This window comes from Mus caroli, chromosome 9 (assembly GCF_900094665.2).
Source record: "Mus caroli chromosome 9, CAROLI_EIJ_v1.1, whole genome shotgun sequence".
Classification (NCBI taxonomy): domain Eukaryota; kingdom Metazoa; phylum Chordata; class Mammalia; order Rodentia; family Muridae; genus Mus; species Mus caroli.
The window spans coordinates 2,368,750-2,379,902 of NC_034578.1; the positions used below are offsets into that span (position 1 = coordinate 2,368,750).

Genomic DNA, 11,153 nt, shown 5'->3' on the forward strand with positions numbered 1-11,153 from the left:
AATATATATAATATATTTTATACATATATAAATATACATATGTATATATATATGTATATATAATAGAGGTACACTTTTCAAGACAATTATCATGAAAGAATATTGGTTAATATGAAAATTCTTTTTTGTACATCCATCAAAATGTTCATCTGATTTGTCTATTTATGTTCATTTGTATGGGTCATTACATTTTTAGACCTACATATATATTATATAATGTAATTACATATTATATAATATCTTTGTTTTATATATTTAATTATATACTTTATATTGTATAGAAAATAATATAATATAGAACATATGTAGAATAATAACAAGTTAAAACATTGACTTAGAATCAGTTTTATGAATTTCTTAACCTGCAGCAATTCTTTCCCCAGGAATAAGGGGAAACCATTTGACTTCTTCATACATTAGAACTGTCCTAACCGCACAGTTTATTGAAATTGTCCTCCACCCACTTTCTTAACTTCAGAAATTATTGCAATAGATTTTGTAACAAACAGGGTAAACATAAAGACATAGTTGAAGATATAAATAATTATGTATACACACACACACATATGCACACAGATACACATACATATATCTACTCAAAGGCCTAGGACACATGAACACATGTACATAGTCTGCTCTAAATTCACTTCATCAAGGCTGTCTGAATCACATAAGTTGCCACAAAATATATTTAGCCCAATTTATATGACATATTTTGCATGCATATATGAAAACATTCAAAGTATGAGTCATTTCAAGGAAGTACATATCAAGTACAAGGGTGTATTCAATCCCGAGGACTAAATAAATAAAGAAAAAGACTATTCCTTTGTATCTGTGTCTGTATGCTCAGGAAAAGTATATTCATTTTCTATCTATCATAAGGCAAACAAATAAACTCTGCAGTCATTCAGTCGAGAATTCATGCTTTCACTGCCCAGGAGATAGAGTAGCTATAGAAACAGACTTTCTTGCTCTCACTGCTCTGGGTCAAAATCTTCAAGGTATTGGCAGCTCAAGTGCCTTCAGAGGCTTCTTAGACTGGATTGCAGAAATATCCCCATGATTCTATCTTCATATGTTGTGTTCTATGCTATGCACATAAATCTTGGGTGTCTGTGGATTTTAATGTACTCACATTTCATAAAAATGAATGCACATTATAAGTGTTTTCTTGAAGTCCTGGGGGCTAGGGAGAGTTCAGCATTTAAGAGCACTTGTTGCTCTTGTAGAGGACCTGGGTACAGTTCTGAGAATCCACATGACTGCTCACACTGTCTGAAACTCCAGGTCCAGAGGACCCAACACCTTCCTCTGATTTCTGTGGGCACTAAGAACTCATAGAACACATATCCATACACTTGGGCAAATGCTATACACATTTTAAAAATTAAAAGCCAAATTTCTATACAAAGTCCTATTTCAGCAGCCTGACATAGTGACCCTTTGTCCTGTTTGCTATTTTAATTATATGTAACACCTGCTAGAGTTGCTTTGGTTTTCATACAAGTGAAAATAACTTAATGTGAAAATGCACAAGTAATGCTCATGATGAGCTATGAATCTACCAGATAGGTGCCAATCACTTAATTCTAGTTTATACAAATGATTAGAGGATAAAAATACTTTGAGATTAAAGCAGGTAATTTGGCTTTTGTATAAACTATGCATAATTTTATTACAAACAAAATGTTTTAAGCAACAAGTTTGAAAATAAATACCAATAAGAAATTGGATATTCTATGGCTTTTCTCACACGATTCTAGATTGAAGAGGATAATATTCCTTTCTCAGAATTAGCTGTGACTGCACAATCTGTTTTTCTTGTTTGTTATTCAGAATAATTTATCACCTGTCACATAAAAACCATTTAAAAGTACCTTAAAACTTGATTAAATCTGATCCTATCCTCATTTATCCTTATAATTTTACCAAGGTAACTCCAAATTTATCAGGCAGGAGGTTAATCACAGAGACTCAGGGTAATTTCTAAGAAAATTTTCATGTAAATACTTTGGTTTACACATTCTGAAATTTAAGTAGAATCTTTAAAAGACGGAATGATCTTCATGCTTGTTGTTAACCTGAGTCAGCAGATTGGTATCAAGAGAAGAAGAGAGTTGTCAGTTGGATCACCTAATAAAGTACATAGGAAATTTCAATAGACTTTGGAGTTTGTTACTTTTATTTTATCTCCTCAGCTGTCATTTGCTACTAGTTGAGATACTAACCCATAAGTCCTGTTGGTTTTGAATCAATTTACTGCAAAGATTATTATTGAATTTTTCTCTTCTCACAATATTTTTTAAACAAGTTAGGTTTATTCATTTTATCTTGTATATATGAGTGTTTTGCCTCCATATATGTATGTGCATCACTTTTATGCCTGGGACACAAGGAGGTCTCAAGAAAGCATCAGATACTCTAGAACTGTGGGTCCTCTGCAGGAGCATTAAGAGCTTTAAACCACTGAGACATCTCTCCATTCTTGATTACACTGATTATAATGGTTTTACTGGCATAAGCTATTCTCTAATAAAAGCTATGCAAATAATTAATAGATAAACCTTTCAAAATTGAAGCATAATCTCTTTAGTGTCTAGTAATATAATAAACATAACTACTTCCCTTCTAAAAATACTTAATTATATTAAGGCAGCTACTAAGATGCAGTCCTGGAATATAAGGTGAGCTCAGAAAAGACTCTGCTTAAAAATTTGGTCTTGCTAAAAAATAACTGCATTCTTAAAACACCAGTTCTATAAAACAAAACAAAACAAAACAAAAACTAGCATTTGATGGCATAAGCTACTTAATACTCATCTTGAAAAGCAACTTTATCCTTCCCTGATAATGAGCAAAGAGATACAGTGTTGCTGGTACTCTTCTTATATCATGTAGAGACAGAGCAGATAGTAATCCTTAGATCATGCTATCTTGATGCCTAGCTTGGTGGTCAAAGCTGTCTTATGCCTAGGACTCATAAAAATAAAATAAAATAAAATAAAATAAAATAAAATAAAATAAAATAAAATAAAATAAGGTCAAATCAAATCCAGGCAGTGCAGCTCAAGAAGAGGAAGATAGAGAAGTGCAGATAGCCATGTCACCCACGAACCTCAAGCACAAGGACCCCTGCTTGTCAGCATGTCACACCACAGGGATGGACAATGTCTCCTAGGAGCCGGTCAGCAACATGGCCATTCTGCAATGGGAACCATCACAATGTGTGCGTATGTGGTCTCAGATGGGAGAGGAAGAGAAATGGAGAAGCTTGAGCATTATGAAGAGAAATGGACTGGAAACTTAAGAGTGGAGAGGAGTACCCTGTTTTGAGTAGTCAGCCCTGCCACCTGGGGCCACAAGGAGGTCCTAACACAAGCTATTACTGAGGGCCAAGTTTAAGGCTAGGGCTCCACAGGGGCTGCTGTCAATGTCTGTGGCGCATTACCTAGAGAACCTGGGGTTGTTCCTGGCTAGGCCACTACCCAGTGACAACATGGATATCCAAGAGCTGTGTGTAACTAGACCCACCCCTCACTGGATACAACGCTCTGAAGGTGAAGCACTCAGGTAAGCAGGCCCTGGTAGGATGAGGGGTAGAGGAGCCAGTCCCAAGGGCAAAAGTTAGAGAGAGCTGGTTCTGCCACTTGTCTGGCATGAGGTTGTGTAGCTGTGGGAGTAATTCCCTCTCCCTCTCCTCCTCCCCCTCCCCCTCCCCGTCCCCCTCCCTTCCCCTCCTCCTCTCCCTTGCACATCTGGGACAACTGACCCTGAGGTCATCAGAGCAGAAGAGCTAAACCTGCCCTCTTATATTCACTGGCTATACCAGTTGGGACAGCAGGTCTTGCACCTTGTATACACAATAGAGTGGAGCCAACACTGATAGTCCAGAAGTAGATAAACCAGTCCTAATGTCATGAGAAGAAAGCTGTCCCAGACCTTCACAGGCTGCAATTGTTGGGAAAGTGGGCCCTGAACCTTGACTGGGCAGCACAGTGGAGTTGTGTCTGGAGGCATGGGTCCAGATACAAAGACGCTGAGAGCAGGAGAGAAGGAGAACTGACCTTGCCACTTGTTGATAGTCACATTGGGTGGCCTAGCAGACCAAGTGTTGGAGAGCTCACCTTGTTGGTGCAGATAACCAAGAATGAACAAGCTGAACACTGAATTGGCCCACCACAAAAATCTGAATCATCTGTGCATGGTTAGGATGATCGAAAGAGCCAATCCTGTTGTTCCAGTGTTGCAGATCTCTATGACATAGAACAGCAACAGGATAACCAGGAAGAGCACTGTACTGGCTAGTTTTGTGTCAACTTGACACAGCTGGAGTTATCACAGAGAAAGGAGCATCAGTTGAGGAAATGCCTCCATGAGATCTGGCTGTGGGGCATTTTCTCAATTAGTGATCAAGGGGGAAAGGCCCCTTGTAGGTGGGACCATCTCTGGCCTGGTAGTCTTGGATTCTATAAGAAAGCAGGCTGAGCAAGCCAGGGGAAGCAAGCCAGTAAAGAACATCCCTCCATGGCCTCTGCATCAGCTCCTGCTTTCAGACCTGCTTGAGTTCCAGTCCTAACTTCCTTGGTGATGAACAGCAGTATGGAAGTGTAAGCCGAATAATCCCTTTCCTCCCCAACTTGCTTCTTGGTCATGATGTTTGTGCAGGAATAGAAACCCTGACTAAGACAAGCACTAATGAAGATCTGATAATGATACTGTCACAAAATCTAGAGATCTTGAGCAAGATCTATGACTCATTTCAATGAACATTTGCAAGTGAAGATGTATAGACAGAGGGATTTACAGTGGGACACACTGACAAGGCTGCCTGTATGTCTCGCCACTGGGAATGTTATGGACACTCAGGGGAGACAGAACACAGTCTGTGATAGGTGTCTCCTGGTGTCATTCTCTGCAGAACCAAAGGGATGAATCAGAGGATCTCTGATCAGGCCTGAACAAAAGGTTCTGTGGGGCTCTGGTCTGGCCAGACAGCCAGAGTGTTACAGCTTTCCAAAGGGAAGTCATTGCAGGGCAGACAGCCAGGGTCTCTCATATTACTGTATCAACACTAATTCCAGTGGCAGTAGCCAAGAAAAGTAGCTATGATCAACAACTAACAGGCACAGGTAGTTGTGGAGAGCATGGAGCCACAGCAGCAACAGCAAGGGCACAAGACAGGCTTGCTTAGCAGATGGATAGAAGGTCCAGCAATAAATGCTTTGGAGAAAACTCTTCCCTAGAGTATTATAGCTTAGTAAAACAGCCACTCTCTGACTGGACTTGGTGAATTAACTGCTGCACTTTATTCCATGTGGATAGGGACTTTATAAACATTTTGAGAGTAGGCTGGAATCTAGGGAAAGATACTTCCCATTGGCTCAGTCTGACATGTTAGGGGTGCTCTATCTGCATGGGGAAGGTCTTCAATTGTTTTCACTAAGTGACTGATTGTTATGACCCTCTAAGTGGCAAATCATGGTATGTGTTCCAGAGCAAGTAGAGCTTGGCACTTGCCACTCTCAATTCAAACTCGGAGTTTGGCCCTGCTTAACCTTATCAGTCTGGTGCATGGTCCACTTGCCCCACACTACAGGTTCCATGATGAGATGTTTTCTATGCTTTTTAAAAATTAATCTATCTATCTATCTATCTATCTATCTATCTATCTATCTATCTATCTATCTATTATTTTATGTATTTATTTACATCCCAAGTGCTGTCCCTTCCTGGTCTCCCCTCTATGAGAACCTACCCCTAACCACTCCCCTTCTCCTCTGACAAGATGGAGCTCCCTGGGTATCCCCCCACCATGATGAATCAAGTCCCTTCCAGATTAGTCACATCCTCTTACATTGAGGCCAGACAAAGCAGCCCTGTTGGGGAAACAGTCAAGCTATATCTTTAGGAAGAGCCTGCACTCCAGTTGTTGGGGCTGCCAGATGGAGACTGAGCTGCACATCTGCATATGTGCTGAGGGCTTATTCAGGTTTATGTGTTCTTTGATTAGTGTCACCATTTCTGAAAGCTCCCAGAGGTCCAGGTTACTTGACATTGTTGGTCATTCTGTGGGGTTCTCATCCCCTTTATTGCCTCCAATACTTCCCTTATTCTTCCATGAGAGTCCCAAACCTCCATTCAATTTTTAGCTGTGGACATCTGCATCAGTTTCAGTAAGATGCAGGATAGAGCCTCTCAGAGGACAGTTATTCTCTGGGACTGTGGTAGGCAGCCTATTTTGGTTAAATGGTGCTTGCTCTTGTGACCCAGTAGAGAACTCTACAAGCGACAGAAAAGCGAGCCACGTTCCGAGAGCCAGGTGCCACACACCACAAAGCCCCCAACTCCATAATTCTGTGACTATAAGTTATGCAGACAATGTCCTAAGCTTCTGGCATCCGGGCTAGACTCCACCCCACAGTTACTTGACAGGCACAGGAACATGGTACCTGGGGCTACCCCTTGTCCACCCCCCACCCCCATGAGCTGGTATTCTGTGGCTTCCCACAACCAGACACCTACCCAGGGCTGCGTTGAAAAGTTGAAAGCGTGCTGCAGTCCTCCCACATCCACCCACCCAGAGCACAGGAACTCTGGCAGGACACAGGTTCTCTCCCACTCCCCTCTTTCCCCCACACCCACAGCCCTGGATTATTCTACGGTCCTTTCTGCAAACATAACAACATATCATTGATAATTTCAGTGATTGGTGCTTGCCATGGGATGGGTTTCAAGTTGGGCCAGTTATTGGTTATTAGTTGGCCATTACTTCTGTCTGTGCTACATCTTTGTTCCTGGATTTCTTTTAGACAGGAAAATTTTGTTTTCATTTTTTTATTAGGTATTTAGCTCATTTACATTTCCAATGCTATACCAAAAGTCCCCATTACCCACGCCCCCTGACTCCCCTACCCACCCACTCCCCCTTTTTGGCCCTGGCGTTCCCCTGTACTGGGGCATATAAAGTTTGCAAGTCCAATGGGCCTCTCTTTCAAGTGATGGCCTATTAGGCCATCTTTGGATACATATGCAGCTAGAGACAAGAGCTCCGGGGTACTGGTTAGTTCATATTGTTGTTCCACCTACAGGGTTGCAGTTCCCTTTAGTTCCTTGGGTGCTTTCTCTAGCTCCTCCATTGGGGGCCCTGTGATCCATTCAATAGCTAACTGTGAACATCAGCTTCTGTGTTTGCTAGGCCCCGGCATAGTCTCACAAGAGACAGCTATATCTGGGTCCTTTCAGCAAAATCTTGCTAGTGTATGCAATGGTGTCAGCGTTTGGAAGCTGATCATGGGATGGATCTCTGGATATGGAAATCACTAGATGGTCCATTCTTTCATCACACTTCCAAATTTTGTCTCTGTAACTCCTTCCATGGGTGTTTTGTTCCCTATTCTAAGAAGGGGCAAAGTGTCCACACTTTGGTCTTCGTTTAAATGAGATGGTAGGCAACTGGTTAACAAACATAAGAAAAAATAATTCTATTTAAGTAATGTTGTACACTTATCTACCTTGAAATTTCAAGTGAGCATATTATAGTCATTCCATCATCATAACATTCAAGATGGCAGCAAACAGTATCCTCCACTTACCAGTCATAGAAAGTAAAGGTCATCAGGATTTCTGCTCAAGAACTAACAAATGGCAAAGGAGGGACCGAAGTTAAGGACCTCTAACCCCAAATCCCATGATCTCTTACAGTAAGATTCAGAAAATCTTTCCACTTCCAAATACAAAGAATGAGTTGAAATTTTTTCAACAATTCAATATATCCTGTTCTGATAAATTGAGACTGCAATATCTTGCCTGTTGTCTTGAGCACTGCTGTGGGAAAAGGGAAGGGAAAGAAAACCATTGTGAAACCTGTAAATGCTTAGCACTAAGTTCAGCACAACAGCATCGTCACGATGAAAGATGACCAATGAATGAAACAAATGTATAAAGATGAGTCATGAAAGGGTTAAAGTCCTGCCCAGCGAAGCATTTAACTATCCAACTCTCAACATGCTATTTTAGTTTTGCAATAATTTAATACCTCTAAGTTTTAATTTGAAATGGATATTTAATGTGGCTTAAATAAGTACTGAATACCTAATGAATAGTTAAAGCACTTCTCGTGGGATCACAATGAAGATGCCTTCTCGTAAAGTAAAATGATTGTTTATGGGACTATTTAGAACCTGCGAAAATGGGTTTCCAGAAGTATTTAAGAAACCTCCATTGTTTTTGTGAGAATGAGTCTAGTCTGAAGAGATATTTATTATTGTTGCCTATGAGTACTCTAGTTCAATAGTGTGGGCGGTAAGCAGAATCTATTTGGAAAACAAAGTTCCATTTTCTGACTAACACTTTTCTGAGCTTCCTCTTTGCTAATTCACCAGAGGTTAGCCACTTAAACAACTTCCACTACGAAGCTTCATTGGATCTACTATTCTGCCCTATTGATTTTTATAGTTGCAAAGAAGACATGACACATAAATTCTTCAAACACAGGGCAAAATGAAAACAAATTGCTTCAGGACCCAACTCATACTAATATCATCATAATCATTATTACCAATAAACCCAGATATTATAAACTACTACTCAGAAGACACTGCACCTACTGATATAAATAAGATGAAAATTTAAGTACTTGTTTTAGTTCTTTTTACTAATTTCTAAGATTGAGATTATGATTTCCTCAGTTGATTTGTTATTTTTTACCCTTTCATTACACACAGAGTGAAAACTTAATTCTTCCCCACCCCACATCACAGATCTCCAATATTAGTTAGAAAAGGCCACAGATAATCTGGTTGTCAGTTCAATCAGTGATCATGATTTTAACAGTTGACAGAGAGTATCCATTTGGTTTAATTGGTACATTGATGTATTTGTTGTTGATATTTAATAATAGAATCTTCACAGGACTAAGGGCCTCGCCTCCCATTAATGACCAACTAGGCAATCTCTGCTACATATGCAGCAAGAGCCATGAGTCCCACCATGTGTTTTTCTTTGATTGGTGTTTTAGTGCCAAGGAGATCTGGAGGTACTGGTTAGTTCATATTGTTGTTCCTCCTATGGGGATGCAAACCCCTTCAGCTCCTTGTGAACTTTCTCTAGCTACTTCATTGGGGACCCTGTGTTCCATCCAATTGATAGCTGTGAGCATCCACTTCTGTATTTGCCAGGTTACTGGCAGAGCCTCTCAGGACACAGCTATATCAGGCTCCTGTCAGCACAAACTTGTTGGCATCTGCAATAGTGTCTGTGTTGGGTGGTTGTTTATGGGATGGATCCCCAGGTAGGACAGTGTCTGGATGGTCATTCCTTCAGGCTCTGCATCATACTTTCTTTCTGTAACTTCTTCCATGGGCATTTTGTTCCCCTTACTAAGAAGGAACAAAGTATCCATACTTTGGTCTTCCTTCTTCTTGAGCTTCATGTGTTTTGCAAATTGTATCTTGAGTATTCTGAGCTTCTGGGCTAATATTCAATTATCAGTGAGTGTATACCATGTGTGTTCTTTTGTGATTGGGTTACCTCACTTAGGATGATATCCTCCAGATCCATTAATTTGTCTAAGAATTTCACAAATTAATTGTTTTTAATAGCTGTGTAGTACTCCATTGTGTAAAAGTACCACATTTTCTGTATGTATTCCTCTGTTGAGGGACATCTGGGTTCTTTCCAGCTTCTGGCTACTATAAATAAGGCTGCTATGAACATAATTGAGCATGTATCCTTATTACAAGTTGGAACATCTTCTAGGTATATGCCCAGGAATGGTATTGCTGGATCTTTCAGTAGTAGTATGTCCAATCTTCTGTTCTATGCCCCAGTATAGGGGAATGCCAGGCCCAGGAAGCAGGAGTGGGTGGGTTGGAGAGCAGTGGGAGGGGAAAGGGGGTAGGAGATTTTCAGAGGGGAATCTAGGAATGGGGATAACATTTGAAATGTAAATAAAGAAAATAACTAATAAAAAAAGAAAGGCCAGGGCCAGGAAAGAGAAGTTGGTGGGTCGGGTATCAGGGCAGGGGGATGGGGTTTTTGGAGGGGAATACAGGAAAGGGGATAACATTTGAAATGTAAATAAAGAAAATATCTAATAAAAATCTGTATATACATTGCCCCCTTAAAAATTTAATAATAATATTAAGTCATTTCTCCTTCCCATACCAATTTATAAGGCTTCAGCCATGCAGTGCTTGTAAACACTTGAAAAGTTTCAGCATTAAAGATAATGCAGATGATGGGGTGATTATTAGGAACAAAAAATGAACATGAACGAAAACAATTTCTGATTAGATGGCATGCATATTTGTTACCAGATCATTAAATCAGTAGTTTTTAAAAGTTCAAGATAAAGAAAAAACTAATGTGATGCTCTGTGACTGAAGAAATCATTGTAAATATAATTGTGACTTTTGGAAGTCTCTAAAGCAGTGGTTCTCAGCCTTTCATGGTTGGGAGTTTATCACCTAAGACTGTAGGAAAACAAAAGCATCTATATTATGGCTTTTAACAGTGGCATAATTACAGTTAGAAGCAAAAACAAAAATAATGTTATTGTTTAAGATCAGCATGAAGAACCGTATTAAAGGGTCACAACTTTAGAAAGTTTGAGAAGTACTGCTCTAAAGTCTTGGTACAGCCTTATAAAGTAGACAACTAAATTGACCTTCCAGGTCCAATTATAAAGCCACATATATACTATGGCAATTGACAGAATGCTTTTACATAACTTTGGTTTGGCATTTTCACAAACACAGCAATACAATCGAAAAATAAACATGTCTTCATTCCTATGTTCAATATTAAAACTCATAGAAATTGGCTACACTAAAATTCCATGGGTAATAGGAAAAATCTACCTAAGAAAATCATGAAAGTTAAGGTTTCCAATATTTGCTAAATGTACTAACAAATATGAAGAAATTGAATGTACTAGGTATTCCTCATAAATTCTAATACTCCTTTTTAAAAAAATTCCCACTAAACTTATATCAATAATAGGGTAGCCATCCAAACTGAATCTGATTTGAAGGAAAGACACAAGTAATATTTGAATTTTGAGACTACAACAGAAAGGACAAATACTGAAATAATATTGTTGAACACATAGACACTTTAGTGCTTAAATCATTGCATGTATACAGGTTATG

General features: G+C 39.5%; 1 non-coding gene across 1 annotated transcript; it reads left to right on the forward strand.

Moving 5' to 3' along the window:
• Positions 1–2,842: 2,842 nt before the first annotated feature.
• LOC115032026 lies at positions 2,843–2,986 on the forward strand. Its single transcript, XR_003837674.1, has one exon. It is a non-coding gene; the product is annotated as a small nucleolar RNA SNORA48 (small nucleolar RNA).
• The last annotated feature ends 8,167 nt before the right edge of the window (positions 2,987–11,153 follow it).